The sequence below is a fragment of the Panthera leo genome, chromosome B1 (genome assembly GCF_018350215.1).
Source record: "Panthera leo isolate Ple1 chromosome B1, P.leo_Ple1_pat1.1, whole genome shotgun sequence".
In the NCBI taxonomy this organism is placed as follows: Eukaryota; Metazoa; Chordata; class Mammalia; order Carnivora; family Felidae; genus Panthera; species Panthera leo.
The window spans coordinates 11,718,480-11,745,404 of NC_056682.1; the positions used below are offsets into that span (position 1 = coordinate 11,718,480).

The window sequence follows — 26,925 nt, forward strand, 5'->3', positions numbered from 1 at the left end:
TGATTTTTCTTGCACTGGATTTTTCTCACCAGTACATGAAACTGTGATAATACCTATCTTGAATGAGAAAACTCTCCCTTGATCTCCTGTCCCTTACCAGATCCTACTTCATTCCCCTGGTGCCAAATTACACTCAGAACTCCTTAAGAGGGTTACCTATAGTCATGGTGCACCCTTCCTTTGACCTATCTTAAGAATAACTTCACCAAAATCAGCTGTATGAAGGTCAGGATGCTGTCAATTTTATTACATTTCATGGTTAATTTTCTGTCTTGATTTGATGCTCTGCTTACCCTTCCTTAAAATGGCTTGCTTGGCTATTGGTGCTCCATGAGCTTTGGTTCTCCTCTGCCCTTAGAGTCTACTTAAGTTCAGTTTGCTTTGCTAATTTCTTCTCACCCCCCACCTTTGCAAAATTGAAGTGTCTTCCTTTGAACTCTTGTCCATTACTGCATAGATAACCTCTGTGTGATGTCATCCAGCCTTAGGCATTCATAGGCCCTTTTCCAGATCCACATCTCTCAACCTCAGCCTCTGCTCTGACACTAGACTGACCTACCCAGTTGCATTTGGGTTTCTAATAGAGCTCTCAAATGTAACAAACCTAACCAAACTCCTGATTTACTCCCTTCACAAAAGCTGACCCTTACCAGTCCTTCTCTACCTTAATAAAGGGCAACATCATCCTAAGGCCAAAACCCTTAGAGTTACCCTTGGCTCCTCACATTCTTCAGTACCCAACATCCGATCCGTTCATAAATTGTGTTTGTGTTCACGTCACAGTACCGGGAATCCCACCCATTTGCCCCATGTTCAACAAAAATTATCTTGCCCGACCCATCACAGAAATCTTGCCTGGATTATGCTAGTGTTCTCCTTTAACGGGCCAAGGTCCCTTTGTGTTAGTACAGTGTATGCTTCTTGCACCAGCCAGTGATTGTTTACCGTTTAAGAGTTGACGTTTTTCTGATAGAACACTTCGAAAGGCCTTTATTTTTCACTCCGAAAAAGCTGATATCACCATGAGAGATTACTAGGGACTATAGATACTATCCAGATTAGGGTACTTTGCATAAGGGAAGGGGGCACTCACATTAATGTCACACAGCATATGTTAACAGGGTCTTAGATAAAGTAGGTGTCCCCCTACCTTCCCACCTATAAGCCCCTCCGTGATCTGCTTCACGCTTGCAACGTATTTAAGTTCCTCCCCTTCCTGCTTCCCTTTCACACATACCTCTCACTTAGATCCTGCATCCCTTCAATTTCTAGGAAGCTATACTGCCTAAAAGCATTCTCCTACATCAGTTATCTGCTCTTGGACATTTCTTTGCTTAAAGTACCCTTTCCTCGTATTACAGAGATTGTTCCCCAGTTTCCTTCATGTTTTTGCTCAAGTGTCCCTTAACCAGAGAGGCTGCCCCAGACCCCTTACCTAAATAACCTTCTTCCCCTATACCTGGCACACTCTTCATTATTTTCCTTGATATTTTTCCCATACCATTTATCATCGCTTGCTGTATCATTAATGGATTTATTGATTATTGTGTTCCCTACCCTTTAGATGGAAAGTTAGGAATGTAAAGAGACCATTTCTATTTTGCTTCCTCCTCTGTTGCTATCCTAGAATAATCCCTGAGGCAGAGTGCTCAATTAAAATGGGCGAATCAATGAATGAAAAATACCTGCTTCATACTATATTAGTTCTGATCTTCTAGCTTGTCTGGCACTGATCAGATGATAACAAGCATGTACTGGAATTACAGATGATCCTCACTCATGCACAGAAGGGTATCATGATTTCATAATATAGAAGATCCTCTTTGACCTTGTTATGTTTATACACACATACCTGTAAACACACACACACACAGGTACTCAGAAATGTTGGCTATAGCTAGTTTATAAAATACCATGCTCTTTTTCCACATTACTATATATTTTTTATTGCACATTGAAGAAAAACTCTACTAGGTTCTTTCTCTCTCTTACTCTATGAATTAACAGTTCTGGGTCCCAAACACTTAATGGATTGGACAAACACATGTAGGCTCATTTCCCAGTTAGGAGTATCAGTTTTAGTTCAAAAACGTGGTTTCATGAAAGTGGATTGACAGTGATAAAAATGGAATGGTCTGCATAAAATGAGGGGGAAGAAAAGGTCTGATTTCAAACAGGTAAATCGTATTTCATTTCACTTCCCAATTCATGGTCTTAAAGCAATTTTATCTTGTATACAATCAGAAAGCCGTATTTGTGATGCATTGTCTGATCATCATTCTTGCCTCTGTTAGCTTCAACTGTATCTTTCTAAAGTATTTGATTAGTTTCCCTACTCCCTTACATATCTCCCTACTTATGACCTAATGTCCAATTTAAGTCCAATTTTGATAAGCTCTCTACAAATCAATTTGTTGTCATAAATCCATTCATATTTAACTTTATCAAAAGTGTGTTCTTTCTTAATATGTATCCTGATTCCATATTTCATTAATAACAATAAATAGGTTATTAGGAAACTTCTGAGCTTTAAATTAGGTTTGGAACATTGAAATTCTTAAAATGCTTGCATTTCCTGTTGGCTCAGCTTTGTTTATCTGGTAATAATGTAAACTATGCCGTTCATATAAGCAATTGAACTGCTGCTAAATTTAATATTCATTTCATTTGTGGTAGAAAGCGCTTGCCAGACATCACACTGGTGTATAGGGTATAAGTTAAATGAAACAGATAAATTGAACAAAAAGAACCAGAATTTCTAGGATCAAAAACTAAGTTAGTGATAATATGGCAATAAGTCAAACTTAAACTACTTATTTTGCATTAGAAACCTTTAACTGATGAAAAGATTGTATATTACATTAAAAAGTCTGAATTTCATTGATTAATAAGAATACAGAAGGATAAAAATGTTAATGTGGAATAGTAAGATTATGGTGAACTTTAATGTTATTTTCATTAAATTGCTTGGGTTATTTTTCAATGAGAATTCCTTTTACAAGTAAAGGGGTTTTTTATTTTGTTTTGTTTTTTCTCCTTCCTCCTCCCCTCACAAAACAAAACAAAACAAAACAAATCACACAAAGATCAGTTGTCATATCCTGGTAACTGATGCTACCTCATAAACCTCTATTGACATAGTTTAGTAGTTACAAATTCTCTCACGTATTATAACATCTTCCCTAAAACCTGTCTTCAATCATGATGGTCTGTAATCTATCCTCCACACTATAGACAGATCTTTCAGGAACACAAAATGAATTACTGCTCGACTTCATATCTTCTTGCAGTTGGCCTCCTGTGGCTTTCAGAATAGAACTTAAGTTCTTTATCATGTTGTCTAAGGCACGGTGAATTCTTGTCCCCGGTTTTCACGTCCTATGTCTTGGCAAAAAAATATTCCAGCCATTCAGAGGGACTTGGATTTCAAAAAACGTGTCCTTCTCTTCCCCCCACTTCTCCTTTGCCAACCTGTTGTTCCTTTCAGATAGAAACTTCGGCACGTTCTCTGTACCACTATCTTGTTAATGTATCCTAAGCCTTTGAGCTGCGACCCACCTAGTCCTACCCTCTCCTGGTAGCCTATCCCTAACACTGTGTTACAGTCCTTGATTTTCTTTTGTGTCCATGCATTACACTGTGAGCTTTTCTATTTCTCGTGCAGCCTCATCATCTCTGTATCACTTGTTCATGTAACTTTTGGTTACCAAGATCATGCTTAATAACTAGATGATGAATGCATGTTGAATGAGTTACTACTCTCTATTGCACTGCTATGAGAGTAACATTGCAAACATAAATCATTGTGCAAGAAATAATGCAAGCAAGCACAGCTTCCAGAAAGACTAAAGGTTTGGGAGCTTACCTTTAAGGTAAGGTAAAATGATTTACTGTGTCTTCAGATGAACTAAATACTGTGCCATTTTTAATCTCTCACAACTATAACCATTAGACTGTTCCTTTATAGTCAGGGTGCTTTGAAAAGTTTGATAGCAATATATTTAAACTCACCATTTTGATGTTTATGAATATTTTATTAAGTACATATTTTAAACATCTGGAAAGCAAGCATTATCAAATGTAAAATTACTGTTTTACTATGGTATGAAGCATATCACAAACAGACTTGAGATTAGTGAAAACATTGCTTACCTGTATAAATTACATTCTTAAATCTACATTAGGAACCAGGCTAAATACAATTTCATTTTTAATTTGTTTTTCGGTATGGCAGTTCTCCATGATTTGCATATAATTCAATTTCTGTCTTTATTCTAGAAAACCTGTTAATTACATGTTTTATTTCCTGAATAGTATTGCCTAAGTGCATTTGGTAGCTACTGTAAAAAATGGGCAGGCAGGCACGGTGTACGTTTTTAAAATGGTATATATAGTGAGGGGCTCTTGTGTGACTCTATCAGTTGAGCGTCCAACTTGTGATTTCTACTTAGGTCCTGATCTCAATGGTTTGTGGGTTCAAGCCCCGTGTTGGGCTCCACATGGAGCCTGCTTGGAATTCTCCCTCCCTCTCTCTTCCTCTACCCCACTCAGTCTGTCTCTCCTTTCTCTCTCCTTTCTCTCTCTCTCTCTCTCTCTCTCTCTCAAACTTAATTTTTAAAAAAAATAATAAAAATATTTAAAAAAAAAAACAAAATGCTACAGTGAAACAGCTTTCAGTTGGAGTCTTTTCTTTGTGTTTTAGTTCTGAGGCAGCGTTGCTGGCTCTAGATGATGGTTTCACATGCATGGATGAAGATCACATGGAAGTCCTTCTCACTTCTGGCCTGACTCATTAAGAGAAGCAATTCCATTTGCAGATGGGAAGGTGACTGTACTTTGCCCATAGCTTACTGTGCCACCTGGAAAACTCTGACTCTGAAACAATCAGGCAAGATGTTTGTTTAAAAAAAAAAAAAAAGTGACAGGCCTAAGCTGTACACACGCAGGTCTCTGGAGCTCTTATGCATATAAGATATTACAGGAAACAACTGATGCAATGTTAGTCCTGTCCCACTGTTGACGGACTACTTCTGCTCAACTTGAGATGTGTTGAACTATACAATATACACTGACGTGGTGCTGAGAAGCAAATTACATGCTGTTGTTTGAAAGGTTTATGAAACCAAACTAGTGAACAAAAGCCTGTGTGTATTACCAAAATATCTAATATATCTTTGTAAAAGTGGTGAAATCCCAAAGGATAGGTAGTTGGAAGATGATGAACCCCAAGGAACGTGCTCTAAGCCATAAAGCTCTTATCTGTCAATATCATACACAGTAAATGTGTTAAAAAAGAACATAATGGTGTGCTATTGTTATTGCTGAGACATCAGTCTTCTTTATGTTTGCATTAGGGACTTGTTAAGGTGCGGAATGTTTTGCCCACTAAATGTCTATATGAGACAAGATTGTCAACTCAGCTGTAAACAGAGGGCACTCTGGCTAGAAGAATCTCTGAAATTGGCTTTTATACGTATAAACAGAAGAAAGGGTTCTTGATTCTTATTTTTGCCTGATAATTGTTTAAGGGTTTGAAAGGAAACATAAATATAAATGTGGTTTCACACATTTTGGAAGGCTTACCTTAATAATACTCATCTTCCTTTTGGTTTTATTAAAGACTGAGTGTATACTAGACAGTGAGCATAAAACAACCCGTAATTTCCTGTCTTCATTGGAGTCACAACATAAAAAGCACATAGAGGATTACTCTAAAACAAAATGGGTTGTTGTTGTTGTTGTTGTTGTTGTTGTTGTTGTTGTTGTTTTGACTTTTTTTTTCTGGGGGGGGGGATTTTTCTGGGAGTAAGAGGGCTCTTATTACAGAATTAAACTTGAAAGGGCTGATTTCTACGTTTTGTCACTTCTTTCCATGTGCCGAACTCAACTAAGGAGACTTTGATATTTGAATCAGATTGTCAGGGGGAAAAATAGTACAAGACCTTTAGACATTAATTTGACTGTAGGAGAATGGACAATAAGGACAGAGGACAGGGACAGTGTCATCAAAACTTGTGTGTGAGCCTAGTACTCACTTTCCTGGTCCCTAACACTCTGTGTCCACATTGGGTACTGAATACTTTGGCCAGGGAAATGACCAAATCTACTTTTTACTTTTCACTGCCAGTTACCTCTATGAACTAGCATACCTAAACAGAATCGATGACTAATCATAAGTGACACATGTTAATTTGTCGTGAAATAAATTTCAGGGGGAAAACAAGGTGACCATGATGAATTTCAACAACCAGGGCACCAGGAGAAAGTTTGAAAGACAGTGCAAATGTCCAGGAGCAGCATTCCCGGCTGTTTGATCATGAGTTACACATCTTTCCTAGTGACGGTGGATATCTTTTTGCTGTGGACCAAATCAAAATGACACTTCGAAAACATTTTTAAAAGCTTCTTTAAAAACTACACTCTGAATAGTTTATCTGGAATAAAATAATGATCTTTTGGAGAAGAGAAATTCAGACACAAATAACACAATACTACTCTCAGCCTAATTTTACCTAAGACTCTGAGGAAAAATGTAGATCCCTGATTAAAAAAAAAAAAATACAGGTGTTCAGTCAGAAATCAAATCCTTCTTGGGGCCTGGGTGGCTCAGTCAGTTAAGCGCCCAACTTCAGCTCAGGTCATGATCTCCTGGTTTGTGAGTTTGAGCCCCATGTCAGGCTCTGTGCTGACAGCTCAGAGCCAACTTTGAATTGTGTCTCGCTCTCTCTCAAAAATTAACAAAAAATTGTAAAAAAAAAAAAAAAAAATACAAATCATTCTACCTTATGCTCAAGTGGCCAGTACTTTGCAGTGCTGTATAAACTAGTGACAAAGACAAATGCTCAGGATATCCCTAATTCCTTGTTTAGTGAGATTGTATTTTTTTTTAATGTATAGATACTAGAATTTCATCCCTGTTTGCGATTTAACTTAGTGGAAATATTTTAGCTTTTATTGCAAGAAGCCAACTCCTTTAAGATGTTAGGTTGCCAGAAAGACACTAACAGTAAAATAGGAAACTAGAGAAATCAGTCTGTATTCCAGTGACCTCTAATGATAACTGCCTCTTTTCCTGCCATTACTCCTATCAGCCCCAATATACTATGATCTAGTCTTTGAGAAGAAACAGGGCAGGAAGGTGCCACAATCCTAGACCAAGGAACTACTCTCTCTCCAAGTACAAAGAGGGGCCAAAGAACTGACCCTTATACATTCCCCCACTAGAGGTCACTGAAGCTTTAGGTCAAGGCTTTGATAACCTTGGGGGAGGGGATGGTATTTACATGGAAGCTGAGACAGATTTTTAAACGGGGCTGTTTTTTAATAAAAAGGGACAAGTTTTGGAACTTGCCTTAAGGATTGATTTTGAAACTGAATTGACCATTCTTATTCTTGGACTCTTTTTAAATAATAAAAATGGAAATTTCGTGTAAAATTTGAAGCTTTGCTGTAAAATTCAGTTTCTAGTGGAGCAGACTATCACCTATTTGAGCTGGAAAGAACATCAACATTCCCTGTGCCAGCACTTAATTTTCTGAATGAGGACCTGAGAAAGTTGAATAAATGAACCAAGTGTGCAAGACTGAGTCAGGAGCTAGTTCCAGAACTCAGGTGATCTGATTGAGATTTCACTGCTGTTTGTGTTTTAAGAGCGTTCTGTAATAGAATTTAAAGGGTTGGCATTATGAATCTAAACAGACACTAGGAAAGCAGTGAAAATCTCAGAATCTGTCCTAATGTGTCAACATCCTTCAGAACACTTAGGAGCTCAGGTGCAAAAACAGTGAAAGTTTTAAGTAGGTAGCATTTGGTTTTAAATTTCCTTGTGATAACGTTTGATGAAAGACCCTTAATTCTTAGAAAATATTTCATTGTGAAGAATGGATATATTTTATGAGCACAGTTAATATCTAAACCATCATTTAAAAGCGAAGAATATTGGAGGGATACTATAATACTGTTTTTTATTTTTGATAGACACAGAGGGACAGAAAATGAGGAGGGGAGGAACAGAGAGAGAGGGAGACACAGAATCTGAAGCAGGTTCCAGGCTCTGAGCTATCAGCACAGAGCCTGATGCAGGGCTCGAACCCATGAACTGCGAGATCATGACCTGAGCTGAAGTCAGTTGCTTAACTGACTGAGCCACCCAGGCAGCCCACTATAATACTGTTTGTAATCATTGCCACCAAGTTTAGTATTTCTGCCGGTTATATGCCAGGTGCTCAATTCTTTTGAGTGGTTGTGGGCTACTTGTAAGATAGGCAACATTGATATCCTCCATTTACAGATGAGGAAGTTGAGGCTCCCGTAGTTAAAATAATTTGCTCAAGTTCAAAAAATGAGGACCCAAACCGAACCCATCTTATTCTAGATGCTTCAGGCTTATGCTGTCCACTGCCACTCTAGGATTAAGGATAACGTAAATTTGATAAGGAATCTATAACTTAAGTAGAAATGTTTAAAAAATGTACAGTGAAGTAATGTTAGAAATGTTTTTTTTGGGGGGGAGGGGGATTAGGTAATTACCTGTGCACACTTTGTTTCTTCATGTTAGTATTCAGAGAAAACATATTCGCCCTAATGGCCTTATTAAAATGTGGGAGACTGAGGAAATCATTCAAGTTTCACTCAAGTTTTAATAGAAGCATAAGGACCCCCCTATAATGAGAAGAGTAAGGGGTGCTGTAGAAATACTGGGATACTTAAATGAGTACTGGAAAAATGAAGATAAGGAGGGATTTTATCCATGAGAAAACTAGGAGTTGTGTCTCCAGTAGGTGAGGAGATGGTTAACTATCTTCACAGCTCTCTCTTGACCAGTTTCTGCCTCACAGGGCTTGCTCTTACTGAAAGTTACTGCAAGGTATTGGAGTAGGAACACGAAGCAATATTTTGACTTGGAACCATAATGGAAACCCACATTTGGCACAGTATATTTAAACCTCACTTTAAACTTGGAGAATTATGACTTTAATTAAAGATGCAGCACAGAGCCAGCAAGATAATAAATCTGAAATGGCTTATTCAGTTGGGTTACATTCCTATGACCTTAACGGTCACAGTTGTCTCTCAGTGCTGTTAATACCATGGCAGGCTTCTGACCTTTCCTCCCTTAACCCTTCACCTGGAGCAGTTGCCTGTCCCCACCCCTCCCACCCCTTCTGGACCCCTATTGTCAGAGTTCAAAATCTTAAAACAAATGGCACCTATATCTAAGCTGAAACCATACTAGGGAGATACATGGCATTGCTCAGATTAAAATGAAAGCAAACTCTAAAGCATAGCTAAGCATAGTTGTACCATTATAATATCTTTTTAAAAAGTTAAGTCTAATCCAGGTTTTTTCTGTCAACTCCAGCCCAAGTGAAGATTGATTAAAAACATGTAAGACAAAGACTATAACTTTGTAATTCCAACTGAGTTCGTACTTATTTTACAATGAAGGCTTTCAGTTTCCATCTTCCATGGCTTTCTTCTATGTTGTATTAACTAATGACTGACTTTTTTTCCCCCCTGACTACTCTTGGAATACCTGTGCATTATCATTTTCCATTTTCCAATTTCTAGCTCTTTCCCTGTGACAGCAATGGCCCTTCCATTAAGGCACAAAGAAATAAGACTTAAAGATGTGAGTAAATGCACTCATGTAGATTTGGGGAGAATGTGAATAGAAATCAGTTGGAAGGAAATAATGGACTCATTTTCCTGTGAAAATGAACATTAAAATTTGAGAACCTTAAGAAAAAGGGAATGGAGCTAGAAACTCAAAATTAAAAAGAAAAACCCAGTGAGTTTATCTCTAAAGCGGAGGCTGTCATTTCTTAAAATATTGCAGCTTGGTACAAGGAGATCTCAGAACAGTGGGTGCTCTTACACTGACAATCCATGCTTCAGTAGCCTGGCGTGACAGGTGACTAGAGGACAGAGGCTGCCATGTTTGGTTGAAAAGGAACTCCCTCCCACACCCTCACAGTTGTCAATCTTAATTTCTATTCTGAAAAACTTACACTTGTTTCCAATCACTTTGGAACACAAAAATCAATAAACCTTAATCTCTAAAAATCAGAAGGACACTTAATGTGTGCACATGTTAAAAAAAAAGTGATTCTATGCAGTTAGTGTCTTGGGCTCTAAGTTTTGCCATAAAATGACCTGAATATTTCTTCAAGTAAAAAGTATGGGCAGTGAAGTCTGAACCATATCTTAGGCAGTACTGCATGCATTCACAAGATAGTTTAGAACAAATGTAATTAGTACTAAAATAGAACCATTACTTTGTACTCAAATTTAAAACAAAACAAAAACTCCTTAGCATACCCTGTACTTTGAAATGCATTGCCAAAGAATATGGGCCACTCGTTACAGGAAACAAAACAAAATAAAACAAAAGCCAAAAACACCAGTCAGCTGAACATTTATGCTAACATTAAAGCAACATATAACACACGAATGGAAGACCATTTCCTCACTAAAATTACTTCCTGGAGTTGAGATACAGCCTCTTAATCAAATGTTTTGTTTATCTGGCTTGCATGAAGTATAAACTCAGGATAAATTTCTTTCCCTTCAAGTCGCACGGTCCTAAGTAGCTCATTTCTATCAATGGCTGTATGGGGAAATGTGCCACATGACTCCATTATGGGGGAAATAGTGTGTGTAACCTAATCCTGATTTGCAGCTCTAAGTCTTGTGTTGAAATTTGCCCTTGGCAATTTCACAATGTATTTTATATGTTCAACTTTATCTGAAAGGAGGATTTGTGTCTGTTCACCTCACCTCAGAGACCTTACACTGATGACTCTGGGCTGCCAGGCTCCCATCATGGCAGTCATTCTGAGGTTTTATACCTGAACAGCTCAATTATTTCATTATTGTAATAACTTAATTAAAGCACTTTGAGGGTGAGGGAGGAGGTGCTTAAAACTATGCTTGTGTAATTTTGTTGTCTCTAGCTTAGAGATGGTGGTTCTTACGTTTTAGTCCCAAAGACAAACATAGCTGATAATCTTCCATCAATGGTTATTTCAGTGGATTTAGTGCACTATATTGAATTGAAGGTGGCACATGGTTATAAACACTAGTTACATTTGGATAGTAGGCTATGAGTCCACGTAAATGAATTTTGAATATTAGTAAATGAGATAGTTGAACAAGTCATGATTTTCACTGTTTGTATTAATAGGGGAGGGTGGTGTAAGAGTATTTGGGTGGTTAACGAACAATATTTTCAGTTCTTTAAAATGCTATAATAAATTCCTGAATGAAGACTAGGCAGGAAATAAGTTTGTCTAAAAGCTAAAAGGCAGTAGGTTTTAAGAACTTGTTGAAATTTCCAAAAAAGCTTGTCAAAGTAGAATTGGCAAAATGACATTAAGGATCCTATCTTCTGTCCATTTGTCTCTATGTGCTCCAGGTGAATAATCAGTATTTTCAGTCTGGATTAAATCAACCTACAAGAGCAACATGTTGTAAAAGGAGACCATACTGAATAAAAGCCCAAACCACAAAGAAATCTATGCATGCCATCATTGAGACGATTAGTTTCCTGCTGAAAACATAAACTTGACCCCATCTGATCAGGGAGGGTCACATTCCGTCACCCTAACATTCTATCTGTTTAGAATGCTAGAATGTAACTAGCTCTTTAGGTGACCATGTAGCTGACAGTTGAGGGTTCTTTCAATGTCATGGTATTTGGCCATTTCACCCACCTCCTGATGGCCTCGGACCTGTTACCTACTTTGCTATCCTAGGTTTAAAATGTGTCTTTAGACATTTGTGATAGAGAGGCATTTGGTTGCAAGAAATGGAAAAAGAAAACTGTCTTAAACTCTAGAACTTCTTCCATGAAATTTTGTGATAATAGTTAAAAAGCCTTGTTCAAACTTTTTAGATGGTCCTTGTCAAGTGTCTATTACCATAAATAATTATGGGCTTTTTATTGTCATGCCTGTTGGCTTACGATCGTAATGTGTCTCTGGCATTGCCGGATCTCATGCCATTCACAAATAACAAGCGCTAGTTGGAGGGCATAGGCAGTTGGCAGGAGGCAGGCTAGAGGAAAAATCTAGAAGTGTCCTATCTTACATCCTCTGGCGTGTCCTGGAACAGACTGGGTCCCATGGTTACTCCAAATTGGTGAGAACTAAAATTCCTTTTTTGCCCTAGAGTAAAAAGCAGGCAGGAACTAGATGTGTGAGGATTGCCTTAGGAATTGGCTCCTGAAGAGTGTCTACCACTGCAGCCCAAACTGGGCTCCCCCTGGTTACCTGAACCTTTGCCAGTCTTTGCTTTCTTGTATTCTGTTCCTAAGGCACACTCCACCATTCCTGTGTCATTAGACTGCCTACATAATGGGCAGGGCATAGCATAGAGGCATAGCAGGGATGCTGTTTCTTAGAGATCTACCTGTAAGATACAGAAAATTCACTCATAGGAGCTTTTTCAAGTAGAATCCCATCCTGAACTCAGAAATCAGGGCAAATCTGGTCTTAAAAGCTAAGATCGAAGTTACTCAACTGCTGAAGATGAAGTCAGGCATGCTGACGAAGAGGTGCCAGCCCTTGTCTAGACTATTATGGAGCCTCCTTCCCATATGTTCTCTGTGTATCTGCTGATGTGAGCCATTCCTACTCTCTTGCATTCATTCTCCTTTGTTGCTTTGTTCTTGTCTTTGCTGAGCCTAAAATGAAGCCTTCAAGGTCCACTTACTGAAATTTATTGGTGGAAAAGGATAGGTAAGGTCTTTATTTTCTTTTTGTCCTAATTTAATATACTCTGCTCCCCTGCCTTGTTCTCTTCCTCATACATCATTGTGTTCTACACCAATGAAGGAAAATGGCCACGTACATTTTTAAGTGGCATGCGGCTTCTGATCAATAAATATCTTTGGATACGTGTTTAACGTTAAATTACTCAACACCTAAACTATTCATCCAGAAAAGCCCAAAGGTAGTATTGGTAATTTCAGGGGAATTACAAAGCCCTCAAAAACGAAAGATGACAAGAGGGGATTAAGATCACAGGAAATGCCTAATACAACATTTGTGACCTACGAAAATGGAGCAGGAAAGCCACGCAATCTAGTCTCCGTTGTTAGAGTGTTGGTTTGAAATCTTCTGCATTTACGTAGCTTTGCAGCTTTAGAATTTAGCAAAGAAACTACTGCTTCTCCTGTAGAAAAACTGAGATGCTTGCTCCTATGTAATTTGTTTGGTAATGCAAGAGAGCATGGGTAGAACAGAGGCCAGGAGTAAAATAAGTGTTAACAGAAAATTAACCCTACAGAAGAAATTTGTCTCTTAACAGAATTTGTAATTTAAAGCAGTGGTTTCTTCTGTGTGATCCTGGAACCAGCAGCGTCACCTGAGAAAGGGCTAGAAATGCCCCCCACCCCGAACTGCTAAGTCAGAAGGTGAGGGTGGGACCCAGAAAACTGTGTCTCAGCAATCCCTCCAAGTGGTGCTGATACACATTAAGGTGTCAAATCCATTTAAATAGCCAGTGTAGCATCCTCTGTTGATAAATGCATCTCAAAACCCTAGAAAATGCTATACAGTCAGGCGATAACTTAACACATCTATTTCCCAGAGAAAACTTAAGCTAACGTGAATGCCTTGGCATTAGCTGAATTGAAAGATAATGAAATGAATTCATAAACGTGTATTTGAGCACCTCTCTGTCAAGCTGTATTTGCTAGAGCCCGCCTCCCCTACTCCCAACCCATCAGGGAGCTTTCGGAGATCAAGGATTATTGTGTTCGTCACCAGGCACAGTAAACATTCATGTACGCTTTATCTGTGGAACACCTACATTCTAAAAAACCCAAAGTGAACAAAAACACATGCATCTCTTGCCTGGAGATGATATTCCAGTCAGGGAGATGGCATGAGTCGATGGCCTAACTTTTTCTAACTGAAAACGATTAAGTGTGTGCCTTGAAGGGACTGGTCAAGCTTTAAAAGGGTGGCTCGGAACTCCAAGGACTTGCCAGTGAAGTGGAGATCCGGAACTTGAACGGCTTCAAGATCTGGCGGGAGAGTTTCCCTGACAGAACGAAAGAGGAGGGGAGAGTCGGCATTGCTGCAGGACCTGTCAACGTGTCTGCTTAATTGGAGGGAGATTGGCAGGACACACAGTTGCAGAGTCACAAAGGGTCAGAGACTGAGAGAACTCTGTGTGGGGGCAAAAAGTTAACTTTAAAAAGTCTCTGCTTTAACATCAAATGATTTTAGAAGGTGATAGAAGGTAATTGTTCAAATTGTGGTAGCTCTTCAACTATGGCTGAGAGTGAAGGGAGAATGACAGGTGGATTGAAGAAAGCCGTTCAGTGTCAGGTTTCACATTATGATACTTGAGGTGTCTTCTTAGTGGTCAATATATGTCTGACGATGCTCAATTCTACACAGCCACCTGGCCTTCTAGCATGAGATTTCCAGCATTTTATGCATGAAACTTGAAAATGCCAACTTGCACCATCTCCTCACCTTTGAGCTTTAGGCACCACAGAGTTTGGGTAAACCTGCTTGAAAAATAACGAGAGGACAGAGAAACCAAACTGTTGGCTAAAGATGCGATGTTGTTCCCATCCCTCGAACCTGGAAGGGCGGCGTGTGCAAGTGATTAGCAACTCGGTGAATGGTTGTTGAACACAGGCAGAGCCTAAACCTATGACATCGATCTCCGTGATGGCTCGAGCTTTTAACTGAGTTATTTTCCATGATACTAAAAGACTAAATATTGTCTTGAAAGGGAGAACAAGGGACAAGACTTTCCACCTGCCTCATAGATTGACTACATAATGTTAGTGTTCCTTTACAAGGTCCTGATTGCTTTGCTTTTCCATTCCCTTGGAACACAAAACCAGTATGGGTTGCTGGTTTATAAATGTACATTTCATTTAATATCCGATTTAAGAGACTTTGTAAATTTGTGATTCCATCCCAGACAACATTCAGTTACAAGGCGAATGACCCCTGTTTTCACTATGGTTAAAGTCTGTCCTGTTTCTCTGTTACAATTAAATGATACAAGTGGAATTTAATATATTTGCACACTAGCTCCTTATTGCTAGACTTGTGGAAGAAAAAAAAAAGCCTGTATTTTTGTAATTAAAGATACTCCAAGAGAGAACATAGAGCATAACATATAATTGTGTTCTCATCTGGCTTCTAAAACTTTTTCTTCTTGGTGATCTTGTTAGAAGTTAAAGGAAAGCAATGCTTGAATGCATTAATTTTATACTTTGCAAAGCACTAGGGTTGTAGTGCAGCAAGGGCAATATTGCCATTCTTAGAATAAATGTCAAGGGGGTAAAATAGCGTTGGGAAGTGAAAATAATTGAGGTTTTGTGAATTCTGGATTATCTTTATGAGATTTTTATAGTGCGGTGGAATAACATACATACATAGTTTTATAATACTGCTATCTACCGTTTTCATATTTGAATCTTCCTTGGAGACTTTCCAAGAAGAGTAGTCACATATTTGCTGTTCAGGAAAGACAAACTAAATCTTGTAGCAGTTTAGTGACAGTGTGATATCATTCTTGATGTGCCTTGTTACAGAAATCAAAACACTTCTTCCAAGCGATTGCATGCTTGTAGTGAAGTTATCAAAATACATGTGCGCATGCACACATACACACACACACACACACACACACACACACACACACACACACAGGTTAGTTGGTCAGTATAGTATAAATCAATCCAGAGGAGTTAAATGGTGTTTGATATTTCAAAAAAAAGCATTGATGATTTTTAAAGATGATGTATTGTTTGATACAGGAAGAGGAATAAACAGTTTCACTAGAGACCTGTAATTCTTTCAATAATGACATTTAAAATCCATGAAAATTGAATATGGGGTGATACACATTATAATGATACACGTAAAATAACAAATAATTCATCAGATATTATCAAATAGCCATAAGTTTGAAACAAAAGGTAAATCAATATAAAACAGGAAATCAAACTTTATTAGCATTTTTTTTTCCTGGAGAGCTGCTTTAAATTGATCTTCAGACATTTGTAAGAAGTCAGGTGATGACGAAAGAAACCCCACATTATTAAAAATCAGGCTTACTAGGTTAAATGGAAAAGATACGACTGTTAACATACAAACATTCCACACACATCCCACTAAGTAGAAGGGGCCAGGCATGCGTTCAAATGTAAAAGGTCTTATGATAGAAAACTATATTAAAATATATTCCAAGTGATTAATGATAAGCTCTGTACAAAGTTGGTTTGCTTTACTCATATAATTATTTTCCATTCAGTAATTTCCATTTCTGTTATGTGGTAAATATTTAACAACAGAGAAAATTAATATTTCAAGTTTTAAACACTATGAAAATGGATTATCTCCAAATTATACTCAGTATTCACTCTTTTATTTATTTTTTCCCATACGAGGTCTATTTTAAAATTTTCTCATCTACTTACACCATATATTCACTTAACAAAACTAATAAATGAGGGAAACCAGTGGAAAAAACCTAGAAGGAAAGTTCGCTAATCCAAAATTAATATTTGAACCAAATAGGATTATTACCTCTGGATGACAGTGCCTAAAACCATCCTTTAAACAAAGATAACTTTTCTTTCATCTGGAACGTTGTATTTCTCTACCTGTCTGCAAACTATTGGTATTTTAAATTCATATTTAAATTTTATGCCTAGCCCTGTATCCTAGGAACTAAATATTTTTTAATTCTTAAGTAACCTTAAGTTGTTCCCTTTACATCATAGAGTTTCTAGTTATGTAAACTCATTGTGCTTTTTCTTGATCGAACCCCAGTTATTTTGCGATGTGTCTCACAGTGTTGGGCTTTTTTATCTGAAGCGTGCTTCAAGCTCTCCATTGCTCTGGCAACAGCAACCTGAGATAACCCAAGAGTTGGCCATTCAGCCAGGTCACCCTTTCCATCTTGAGATCTGCACATGTTACAGTCCTCACATCCTCCCTTCCATGGTCCACTACTGAAGTATTTCCTAAACAAAGAATTCTCAATAAGGTGGTCTTCCTATTATTTCCGCCAGTTTCCTAAGTGTCCCTTTCCAACTCATCCATCAAAAAATGACCCTTTGTGGCTATCGGAATAAGAAAGCCATGTCCCTGGATCTGGCCCAAGTTGTTTTTGCGAACAAATCTTGACCATCACGGGTCATAGAAATCTCTCACTTTCTCTGCAAATTATTTCTTGCTCTGAGACCCCCTCATAAACATATCCACTAAAGTAACTCCCAAATGTTTCTTGGTGTGACTTTTTCTGCTCACCAGCTTGGCTAAGAAGCTTCCACACATCCTAGTGTGTGTGTTCTGGGGGAAAGATTAAAAAACATACTTAACCACATTGTACTTGTTAGTTTATATGATTAGTATTAACCAGAGGTGCTGGAAAATGTAACATGTTGTTCAGCCATAGTTGCATGAAGTCCTTTATATTTGCCTTTGCTTTAATCTCATAATCTATGAGCTAAAAAAATCATTGTTCAAAATAACTCATTTGCCTTCTCATTTTTAGCTCTGATTGCATTCTTGTTCTTAATCAGATTGTTGTATATATCCTTTATTGAGAGCGTACCAGGCCCTGGAAAACTGTTAGGTGATTTATATATGCTACTGATTCTCACAGTATCCTTTTAAGTTAGGATCATTATTTTCTACCTTGTAAGTTTGTAAACAGGAGCTAAAGGATGTTCAGCTTAAAGATGCCACAGCTGGTAAGTGGGTGGTGGCCACATGTGTATCTCTCTTTATCTGAGGCAAAAGCCCATGCTGTTCCTATGCTACATGTACACCTGATCTTAGAAGCATATAAAATAACCGTTATGTTGCATCAAATATGTAAGAATCTATTTGGGGTTTAGAAACTCCCATAAAACCGCTTTCTCTTTACTGCTTTGAACTTCCCAAACTAATAATTAGAAAAAATACTTGGATAAGCAAGTTTTTTTCCAACCTATTACTTGGGTCAAAACAACCTGTGTGTAAAATCATTGCTATTTTAAATTCCCATACACTTCATGTGCTTAGTATTAAAGTCTATACACGGCATTCTGTTTTCAAAAACTTTCTTCTTTACCTATTCTGTTGTGCTTTGTTTTGTTTACCCCAGCTGAAAGATAAATACTAATTTCTGTTTCTGTATCCTAACAAAAAACCGGAAACTTAGCATTTTGGTCTTTCCCATAGTGATGTTTACATAGACTAAACTCACTCCTACTTTCACCTAAAATGTTAGGAAAACTCATCTGTGAAGGAGCAAAAAGTGTTGAGCATGAGATGTATTAGAATGCAATTTTCGTTTTTGCTGAAAATTAAACTTCCTACAACATATTTCAGCAGTTTTCTGATGAGAGATACATATAAAGGCTTGAAGCAGTGTTATTGTTAGCATAATTCCCCTTATTTTAAACTATTGTGACCGATAAAGTCCTGGTCTAGAAAGCCATATCAAATTCACATTTTAACAAGTTTAACAAATGCTTAAGGCTCTTGGAACTGGAAGGGGCCACTGATGGAGGACAAACAAAGCTTTGCTGGAATAATCTCCCCTGACCACATTGAGATGGCCCATCATCCACAACTAGAGTCCTACTGAAGGACTCATCTCACATTATCCAATACGTAGGATTTGCAAAGATGTAATTATAGTACCTTCTCCCCATTGTGGGTTAGATTAAAACAAAGATACAGAATAGCACTTGGTTAATCTCAGATGCCTTGCACTGCTTCATTTGAATGCTATAAATACTGTTTTGTGAACAGTGGTTTTAGGGCTGGCTGCTTTACTTCCTCAGTTTTTACATCTTTTATAGTAGCCAACCCCATACATACACATTAACCTGTCTTAAGAATCGGCTTAAAATATCTTCTCTCATTTTAGCTAGTATAACACAGACCAAAACAGAGGCATTTAGAGCATTGACTTAATATTGAAATTTTGCTAGAGTGCTTTTCAAGTCAGTAATTGGAACCTCTCCCTGAAGCATATGGTATTTTATTGATCCTGGGTTCATCACTCAATGGGAGCTGATCACTTGACTCTTTACAATGACGGTGCAATGTATAGCAGGTAGGAAGCATTACGGCCCAGACGGTTTCCCTCTGGTTTCACACTTGGCATGTTCTCGTTGGATACCCACGAGTGACTGCTTAGCTCAGGAGTGGGGAAGGGAGAGCAGTTGGGAAGCTTGTGATAAGTATGGTTTCCTGTGAAATGTTTTTGGTGGTTTTTTTTTTTTTTTTGGTTTTCTTTTCTGGTCACTTGTGACCCCTTTATGAAACTAAATACTTAAAACTCTTTTTGTCATAGAAATTTGTAAGTCATAGATTAAAGTTCAATTTCCATGGATCTGTTTTGTTTCTCTTGGGAGAGTAACAATTGAGAAAAATTAGAGTGAAGAAATACTGGAAATCCTTTAAAATATAACTCTCTGTTCTCTCTTTTCACCTTCCCTCCCATGTCTGCCTTGTTCCCTCTCAGGACAGATGATGGATCATCCTAAACTCACCCTGAATTGCATACTTAGCAATTGGCTAGATGCTTCTGCAGAATTCTACGCTTGCTTTTGTGCATAAACTCTAGCCCAAGACCTCTTGCATCTAGGAATCTGAGTCACGGCAAAACCTGAGGCCTTGTTTTCCATGGTCTGTCCTCATGGCAATCACTTGCATGTAAATTTTGTTACCAATGTAAGGTTTTTTAATGTTTTTTATTTATTTTTGAAGGAGAGAGAGAGAGAGCATGAGTGGGGGAGGAGCAGAGAGAGAGGGAGACACAGAATTCGAAGCAGGCTCCAGGCTCTGAGAGCCGTCAGCACAGAGCCCAATGTGGGGCTCGAACCCACAAACTGAGATCATGACCTGCGCAGAAGCCGGATGCTCAACTGACTGAGCCACCCAGGCGCCCCTTAAGGTTTTTTATAGCATTTACTTTTCTGTTTGTTTAACAGGGAGGGGTGTGTGTGTGTGTGTGTGTGTGTGTGTGTGTGTGTGTGTGTGTGTGTTTACCTGCATTGAATGACATTGGAGATGCAAAGAAGGGGGACGTAGACTTTCCAGCCTCAAGGTACTTGAAATCTAATGGAGTAGTGGGAATTTATATACAGATGAGGGTAATGGGATTGGTACTAAGAAAAAAATATATAAAATGTCATAAGAGCATGAAAGATAAAAGCGTCTGGGAATTGACGGAGAACTCCTAAGACCCATGTAAAGGCAGAAGTTATCAAAACTACACTCTTGTGGGGTACCTCGGTGTTAGTCGGTTAAGCATCTGACTTCATGTCAGGCCATGATCTCCTGGTTCCTGGGTTTGATCCCCACATCAGGCTCTTTGCTTCAGTTCAGAGCCCACTTCAGATCCTCTGTCTCCCTTTCTCCCTGCCCCTCCCCTGCCTCACACTGTCTCCCTTTCTCTCTAAGACAAATAAACAATACTTTCTTTTTTAAAGTACACTCTTGTGAATCAGAGTGGAATTTTTAATAGAGCAAATTTCAATGGGAATGATAGGTTTTTAAAAATATAATAAAACTTAGAAGGTTTCTGTATTGAATGATGGTCCTTCTACCATAGCAAACAGGTGGTCAAACATTCTCCTGCTGATTTTCAGTACAGATTTTAAGGTTCAACTAAAATTCTTTACCAGCTCCTCTCAGGGAAAAAACAAACAAAAACCCCAAAAAACACAAGGATAAATATAAATAACAAAAGTTATATTTAGCACTGTATATCATGCAGATGGCTAATAGTAAGCACCTTGATTCTACAGATTAACTAATTTAGTTGTCTCAGGGTATATCTTGCAGATGATTTATCCTGGCAAACCCACTGGGAAGCAGTCTGCTCAAGGTTTTATTTTCCACAAGAGTCACATTAAAGTCCTCTAATGCCAGAAGCAGTTAACTGACAACTCAGCCTCAAGCTTTTCCAGGAAATGACAGTTTTTGTCTTTGCTTTTAGAACTGTGGTTCACAGTGTAAGCACGAAGGAGTAGGTTCAAAGCTGTTGGGATAAAACACCTCGTACCTGCCTGTGGCCCACCTTATAACTCACCCTGTTAGAGTTTTAGTGGCTTTGAAATTAGGTGGACATTGAGTTCTAGAACGGGCTTTGAGTGTTACTAATAAAAATCATTTCTACTGCCTTTATAATCGCATTGGGATTGTTTCTTAATCTGAAAGAAGAGAGAGACCATAATTTTAACTGCTAGGTCTCTTAGGGCATTTAGGTGATAAGACCAAAATGGGTTTGCCCTAGATCTGGCATATAGGAAGTTCTTGATTAATTTTATAACTTTTTTTGCGTTCTTATGCAAAGTCTGATGTGTTGATTAGATAGGGAGAACTTTAGGTAAACTATCACATTAATCCTTTTCATCTAGACTGTCAGAGTGAAACTTAGGTGACACTGTTCTTGCATTGTGTAGATGACAAGTAACGTTACAACTACATACCTTATCATAGTTCATTATTTAGCTTTAACTTTATTCCCAATATTCCATTATCTGCCTCCTACTGAAAATGTTAAAAAAAATTTGGATATAAACAGTCAATAGCTTCCTTGGGACTCAATTTTCATAAACTCTTGTAATGTTATCCCCTGCCTTTTGGCTCCAAAAATCTACGTTCTGGTTTAAAACACACGAGGCAAGTAAGAGTGGGATTATTAAGTTTCAGGCACTATAATGTGTATTCTCTCTAATGGCTAGAAAGTCAAGTTGAAGGAATGATTGCAAAAGCACTTCATGCTTATGCCCTTTAAGCATTTGACCATTTTGCTGTGAGAGGAGCCCCATACAAATAACAAAGCGAGCACCAGAGGTGTTGAGAAGCAGTAAAATGCATGTGCGTAATGAGATCTTAAATCAGTGTGACCTGCAAACATTCGGAGACTTTACTGGTGAAAAGCTGATCGGAGCTGAGTTGTAAAGGCTATACTTGACTTAGAAGGGATATTACAGGTAGGGAAAAATGGGAACAAACATAGAGAACTGACAATTCATCAGTGAAACTCAGGGAGTTAATGTATCCAGTTCAAAGACGGTATGTTTTAGAACATCCTTTCCTGAACCATGCCACTGCGGTACTGGATAGGAAGAAAAATAAGTTTCTCTAATGGTAGGAGTTAGAGGAATATTTGGTAAAGTAAACACGTTCTTCACCACAGGACGTATCAGAGACTTTTAACAAGGAATTCTCTTATGCTCACGTGATCCTTGAAACTGTCTTACGTGTTTCTTAGGTCTCTGGAGACGAGCGTGGCAATTGTTGGTAAAGAGAGTAATGGGAGATAAGATTAGACCGGTGACGTGGAGACAGACGGGAGGGTCTGGAGTATTAGACGAAGGGGTCTGAGCATAAACCTGTGGGGAGTGAGCAGCCCTGGTTCTGGAGTCAGCCAGCTGGCGCCTCCACGAGACCCCACCTCCTGGGCTGGCTGATCTCCAAGTTGGGTCGCCTGTCCCCGTTTTACAATCAAGCTGGATACCGCGTTCAGTAGCAGTCCCTTTACAGCACTGGTGAGAGGGAACGGAGTTCCTGTGTGCAGACCCCTCCGATCAGAGCCTAGCACAGCGCAAGCAGACGAAAAACGTTACGTAACATTAACGGGGAGAGACTGAACAATTTGGAGCAAAGAAATGGCACCATAAAAGAAGTGTGTTTGGAAAACGAATCTTTCATCAAACAAAATCAGTTGAGACCCTGGCTGTAACAGTAGGAAGCAGAAGGAAGGACGGGATTCCATTGGTGAAAAAGCCTTTCACAACATCGTAATAAACGGGAAGAGTTCCTTACAGCCCTAGAATTCAAATCTCAAATGTGCTGTGTGTAACTTGTTGAAAATGAAGTCGTTTCCTAATTAGCCAGTCAGAGAAAGACAACCTAGGACTTCACTCCTATGAGGACTTGAAGACACAAAACATACGAACAAAAGGGAAGGGAAGCAAAAATGAAAATAGGGAGGGGGACAAAACATAAGAGACAGGAATACAGAGAACAGTGTTGCTCAAGGGGTTGTGGGAGGGGGGATGGGCTAAATTTAAGGTAAGGGGCTTAAGGAAACTACTGCTGAAACCATTGTTCCACCGTGTACTAACTAACTTGATGTAAATTATAAAAAATGTAGAAAGAAAAAAAACAAACATTTCAAAAAAGTCATTTCCTTTGATTAAATAGTACCATGCAAAGACTTCCCCAAAATATCTTGGGTGTGTGAATGTGACTTCTGTGAGGTGTATGTGTGTTCCATCTGATTTTTTAGGGTACAGGATTTTTTTCACATGTATTCTGCTTCACTTTGAGGCTTTTATTTTGGAAGCCCGAATGTGACTTCGATGGCATTTGAATACCTTTGACTCAATTGGAACTTGGAACTGACTTTTGAATGAAAAGTGTTCCAGTAGCATGTTTATGAAAAAGTAAATTTTTCTAATCTTTGGCACGTGTGATTTTTTTTTTCCTTTACTCTGTGACATTACTTGAAATATGTTAAAACAGACTGAAGTATAGCAAATGAGATTTTAGTTTAGGAGGACAGGTCCATTATAAACTTAGAAAATTAATCATTTTCATTAGAGAAAAAATAACACTCAACAAACCGGTCTTTAGGCTTTCAATAAGAGGAATATAAACAAAAATGTTCGAAGAGGATTTAAAAAGAAAGTTTTAATGTTTATGTTTTGAGAGAGAGAGAATGACAGAGTGTGAGGGGGGAAGGTAGAGAGAGAGGGAGACACAAAATCCAAAGCAGGCTCCAGGCTCCGAGCTGTCAGCACAAAGCCTGATGTGCTGGCGCTCGAACTCAGGAACCATGAGATCGGGACCTGAGCCGAAGTTGGATGGTTAACCGACTGAGCCACCCAGGTGCCCCTAAACAAAAAAATGTTCTAAATAGACTAAAGATGGAAAAGTAGGAATTAATAGGAAAATTGTTAGGGTCATATATATTAGTTGAAGCGTATCAGAAACTGTATCAGATTTAACTCCCAGGAATCAAATTTTTATTTATTTTTTTATAAAATTGAAATCTTAGTTGAATCAGAAAATTAAAAAAAAAAGACTAAATGGTTGTGAAGTTTCTTTTTCAGGAAAATGATACGAAATTGACTTTAGAAAAGTATCTAGTTAATAGTGATGGATAAAATCATTTCATTATGTATATTCAAATTGTCATTTAAAATACAGACCTGGGTATAACTAAAATGTTAGAAGCCACAGAATTTGAAAATAAGTGCTAATAAAAATGCACTGTAAATGTGCCATCAATTTGATATTTCAAACTGGCTTGAATGTTAGTATTTTAGGTAAGTTTTGTGACATGGTTATGTTTCCTGAGTGAAGTATGAGACGGTTCTAAATTACTCGTGTTTTGACTAGAGCAAAATCACTGGACTTAGAACTCTGTAAGATGAACTGCACTCTTAAATGATGGGCATCTCTTAAGTTGGTGTGAAATAGAATAAAATAGGAATGGCTGGGTTTGTTTCATTCAGCAATGTGTGCTTTCATTAAACCACTTCCCTTAAATGGAGGCTAGTAGGGAAGTCATTACTGCTCAAATGCTCTTGACTAAAACTGAGTCAGGTTCCCTCAGCCGTTCCTTGATCGTCCCAAACTGATATGAAAACCATGAAAACACCACTTTTTATAAATCTATTAAAAGAGATTGGAGACTCTACTCTTGACTTACACTATTTTGCCTGTGCAAAAAAACAAACTGCCTTGTATCTTCGTGATCCATTCATGTCCAAAAATAGTTGGTAAACTATTAACAATGATTTGGTAGAATTTGTTCTTTCTAAACGGTTGATGAGTTAGTAGTGACCTAGAGTATTTCTGATTTTCCATGACAAAAACAGACGAATTGCCCAGAGAAATCTAGATTAAGCAAATTTCTGGTTTGATACCCAATGCTGCTTTGTGAAGCTGAAAACTTAAGGACCAAAAAGAGCTATTTGGCTGTCATTCACCTGATATCTCAAATTTAAAACACTTGAGGGCATGATAAGTAGTTAATTTTACAGGTACTTCTTATTCTCGGAAAGCCTGGGGCCCAGATATTTGGGATACATGTTTTTTTTTAAGATGCCCCAGAGATGGTGCTCCACAATTTTAAGCCACTTGATTATGTAGAGAAAAGTTGAAGACAGTGGCTCTAAGTGTAAAGTATGTTAGATATCTCGTGGTCCTTTTCTCTAAATCTCAAGTTGCATTACTTAGATCTGTTAGATAATCTCGTGGTCCTTTTCTCTAGACAATATGTTAGCTATGTTAGATATCTCGTGGTCCTTTTCTCTAAATCTCAAGTTGCATTACTTAGATCTCCGCATGTTATTAATGAAAAATATGCTGGACATAGACCTTACCATATTTGAATTAAGTTTCCGCTAAGTAGTGACCTCGGGTATATCATTCATGCAGACAAAGCATATTTGTTACACTTGGATTCCCATGCCCTTGTGCTTAGAAAAAAAAATTACCTCATTAACACTTCGTTGTAACAGTGAAATAGTCATAAACCAGGGAACAAATGCAAAGTCTTTGAAATATCCTGAGTGTATTTTATATTTCTGTTCCTCTGGTACATTCTTCAAAGGATTGTCAGATACATAAAATGTACAGGGTTTTTTTCTTATTTGTTTTATTTTATTTTATTTAGCAAGAGTGTGAAACCATTCTCTTACAGAGCCTGTGTGTATTACTTTGAGAATCCATTAGGTACTTTGAGGTATAACCTGCCTGTTAACTTTGACCCTATGGTGTCCAATACAACTGAAGTTTTTTATGTGAAATCATGCCTTCAATTGAAAAATGATAACTTGATATATTAACTGTCGAATAGCTAACAGTTACCTTGTAGGCAACTCAGTTTTGGAGACTGTTAGGTCCATCATGGTCTGAGAACTCAGGACTAAGGACTTGAGGACTCAGGAAATTTCTTTAGTCTTGTTCAGTTGAATGGTCAAGAGAGCCTTTTCCATCTAATCAGCTTGACAGGTTCTTCTTATGAGAAAATCAATCATCAGCATCTCCAGACTTGCCTTGTGTGCTCTATAAATATGTATGGTGTGCATGAGCAGGGAGGGATTTTGAAAGTCATTATTGGGTACTTTATCATTTTGGAATATCTTGAATCTGTTTGCTTCAATAGCACTCGACCATCATTTCAGATGCTCTTGGAGAGTTACTCCTGAACTTGGGGTAGCTATGTCTTTGCTTTCTGTGCTCAGGCTTCCAGACTGAGACTTGATGTTTCTTTCCTTCTAGTTCCTTCTAGTTTATAGCACAGCTCTTGAGGGTGCTTCTTTAGAACAAGACGGCCTGATTCCCAGTCCTTCTACCACCCTCTGATTGACCTTTTTAGGTCACTCAACTTCTGTGTTTCAGTTTCATCTATAAGATGGTGTTGTGGAAACTGAACAGTAATAAAATGTTTAAAATGATTCACACAGTAAGCCCTCAACATGAGATCTATCTACTCTAGTACCTCAGAAGTCATGCCTAGGCACACAGCACAAAGGCTGGGGTTTTTAGTTTTCTGGCAACACTGCCCTAAAACAGTTTCTCGCCTGGTTAATCATGACAACCATCCCTCCAAAGACCCAAGGTTTAGTATTCTTGAGACCTGAGGAAAAACCCCACAAATAGAACAGGTCTTCCCCACGTAGCTTTCACTTTGAGAAATACATGTGTGGTAGATTGAGGCCAAAAACCTACATTGGTATGAACTGATACAGAATTGTCTGCCCCTAGTGGAATACTGGAGTCCTTCGTTCTGCAGGAAAATAGTCATAACAAGGAGAGAGGCGGAGCTTAGAGGAGCTCCCACAGTTCATTGTTATGAAATATACCAATCTGACAATTCAACCGCCACTACATTGGAGTAATGGGGCAGAGGAATGTC

At 38.3% G+C, this 26,925-nt stretch overlaps 1 long non-coding RNA gene across 5 annotated transcripts in view; it reads left to right on the forward strand.

Moving 5' to 3' along the window:
* The window catches only part of LOC122217350, a 452,982-nt gene that overhangs the window by 268,505 nt on the left and 157,552 nt on the right, over window positions 1-26,925 (forward strand). For 3 of the 5 annotated variants that reach the window (XR_006201428.1, XR_006201426.1, XR_006201427.1), the window contains exon 5: window positions 4,703-4,825. This is a non-coding gene — a long non-coding RNA (uncharacterized LOC122217350). Of the gene's footprint in view, window positions 1-4,702; window positions 4,826-6,212; window positions 6,518-26,925 lie in introns of those variants that run through there. The other 2 variants (XR_006201423.1, XR_006201424.1) reach the window with 1 other exon arrangement.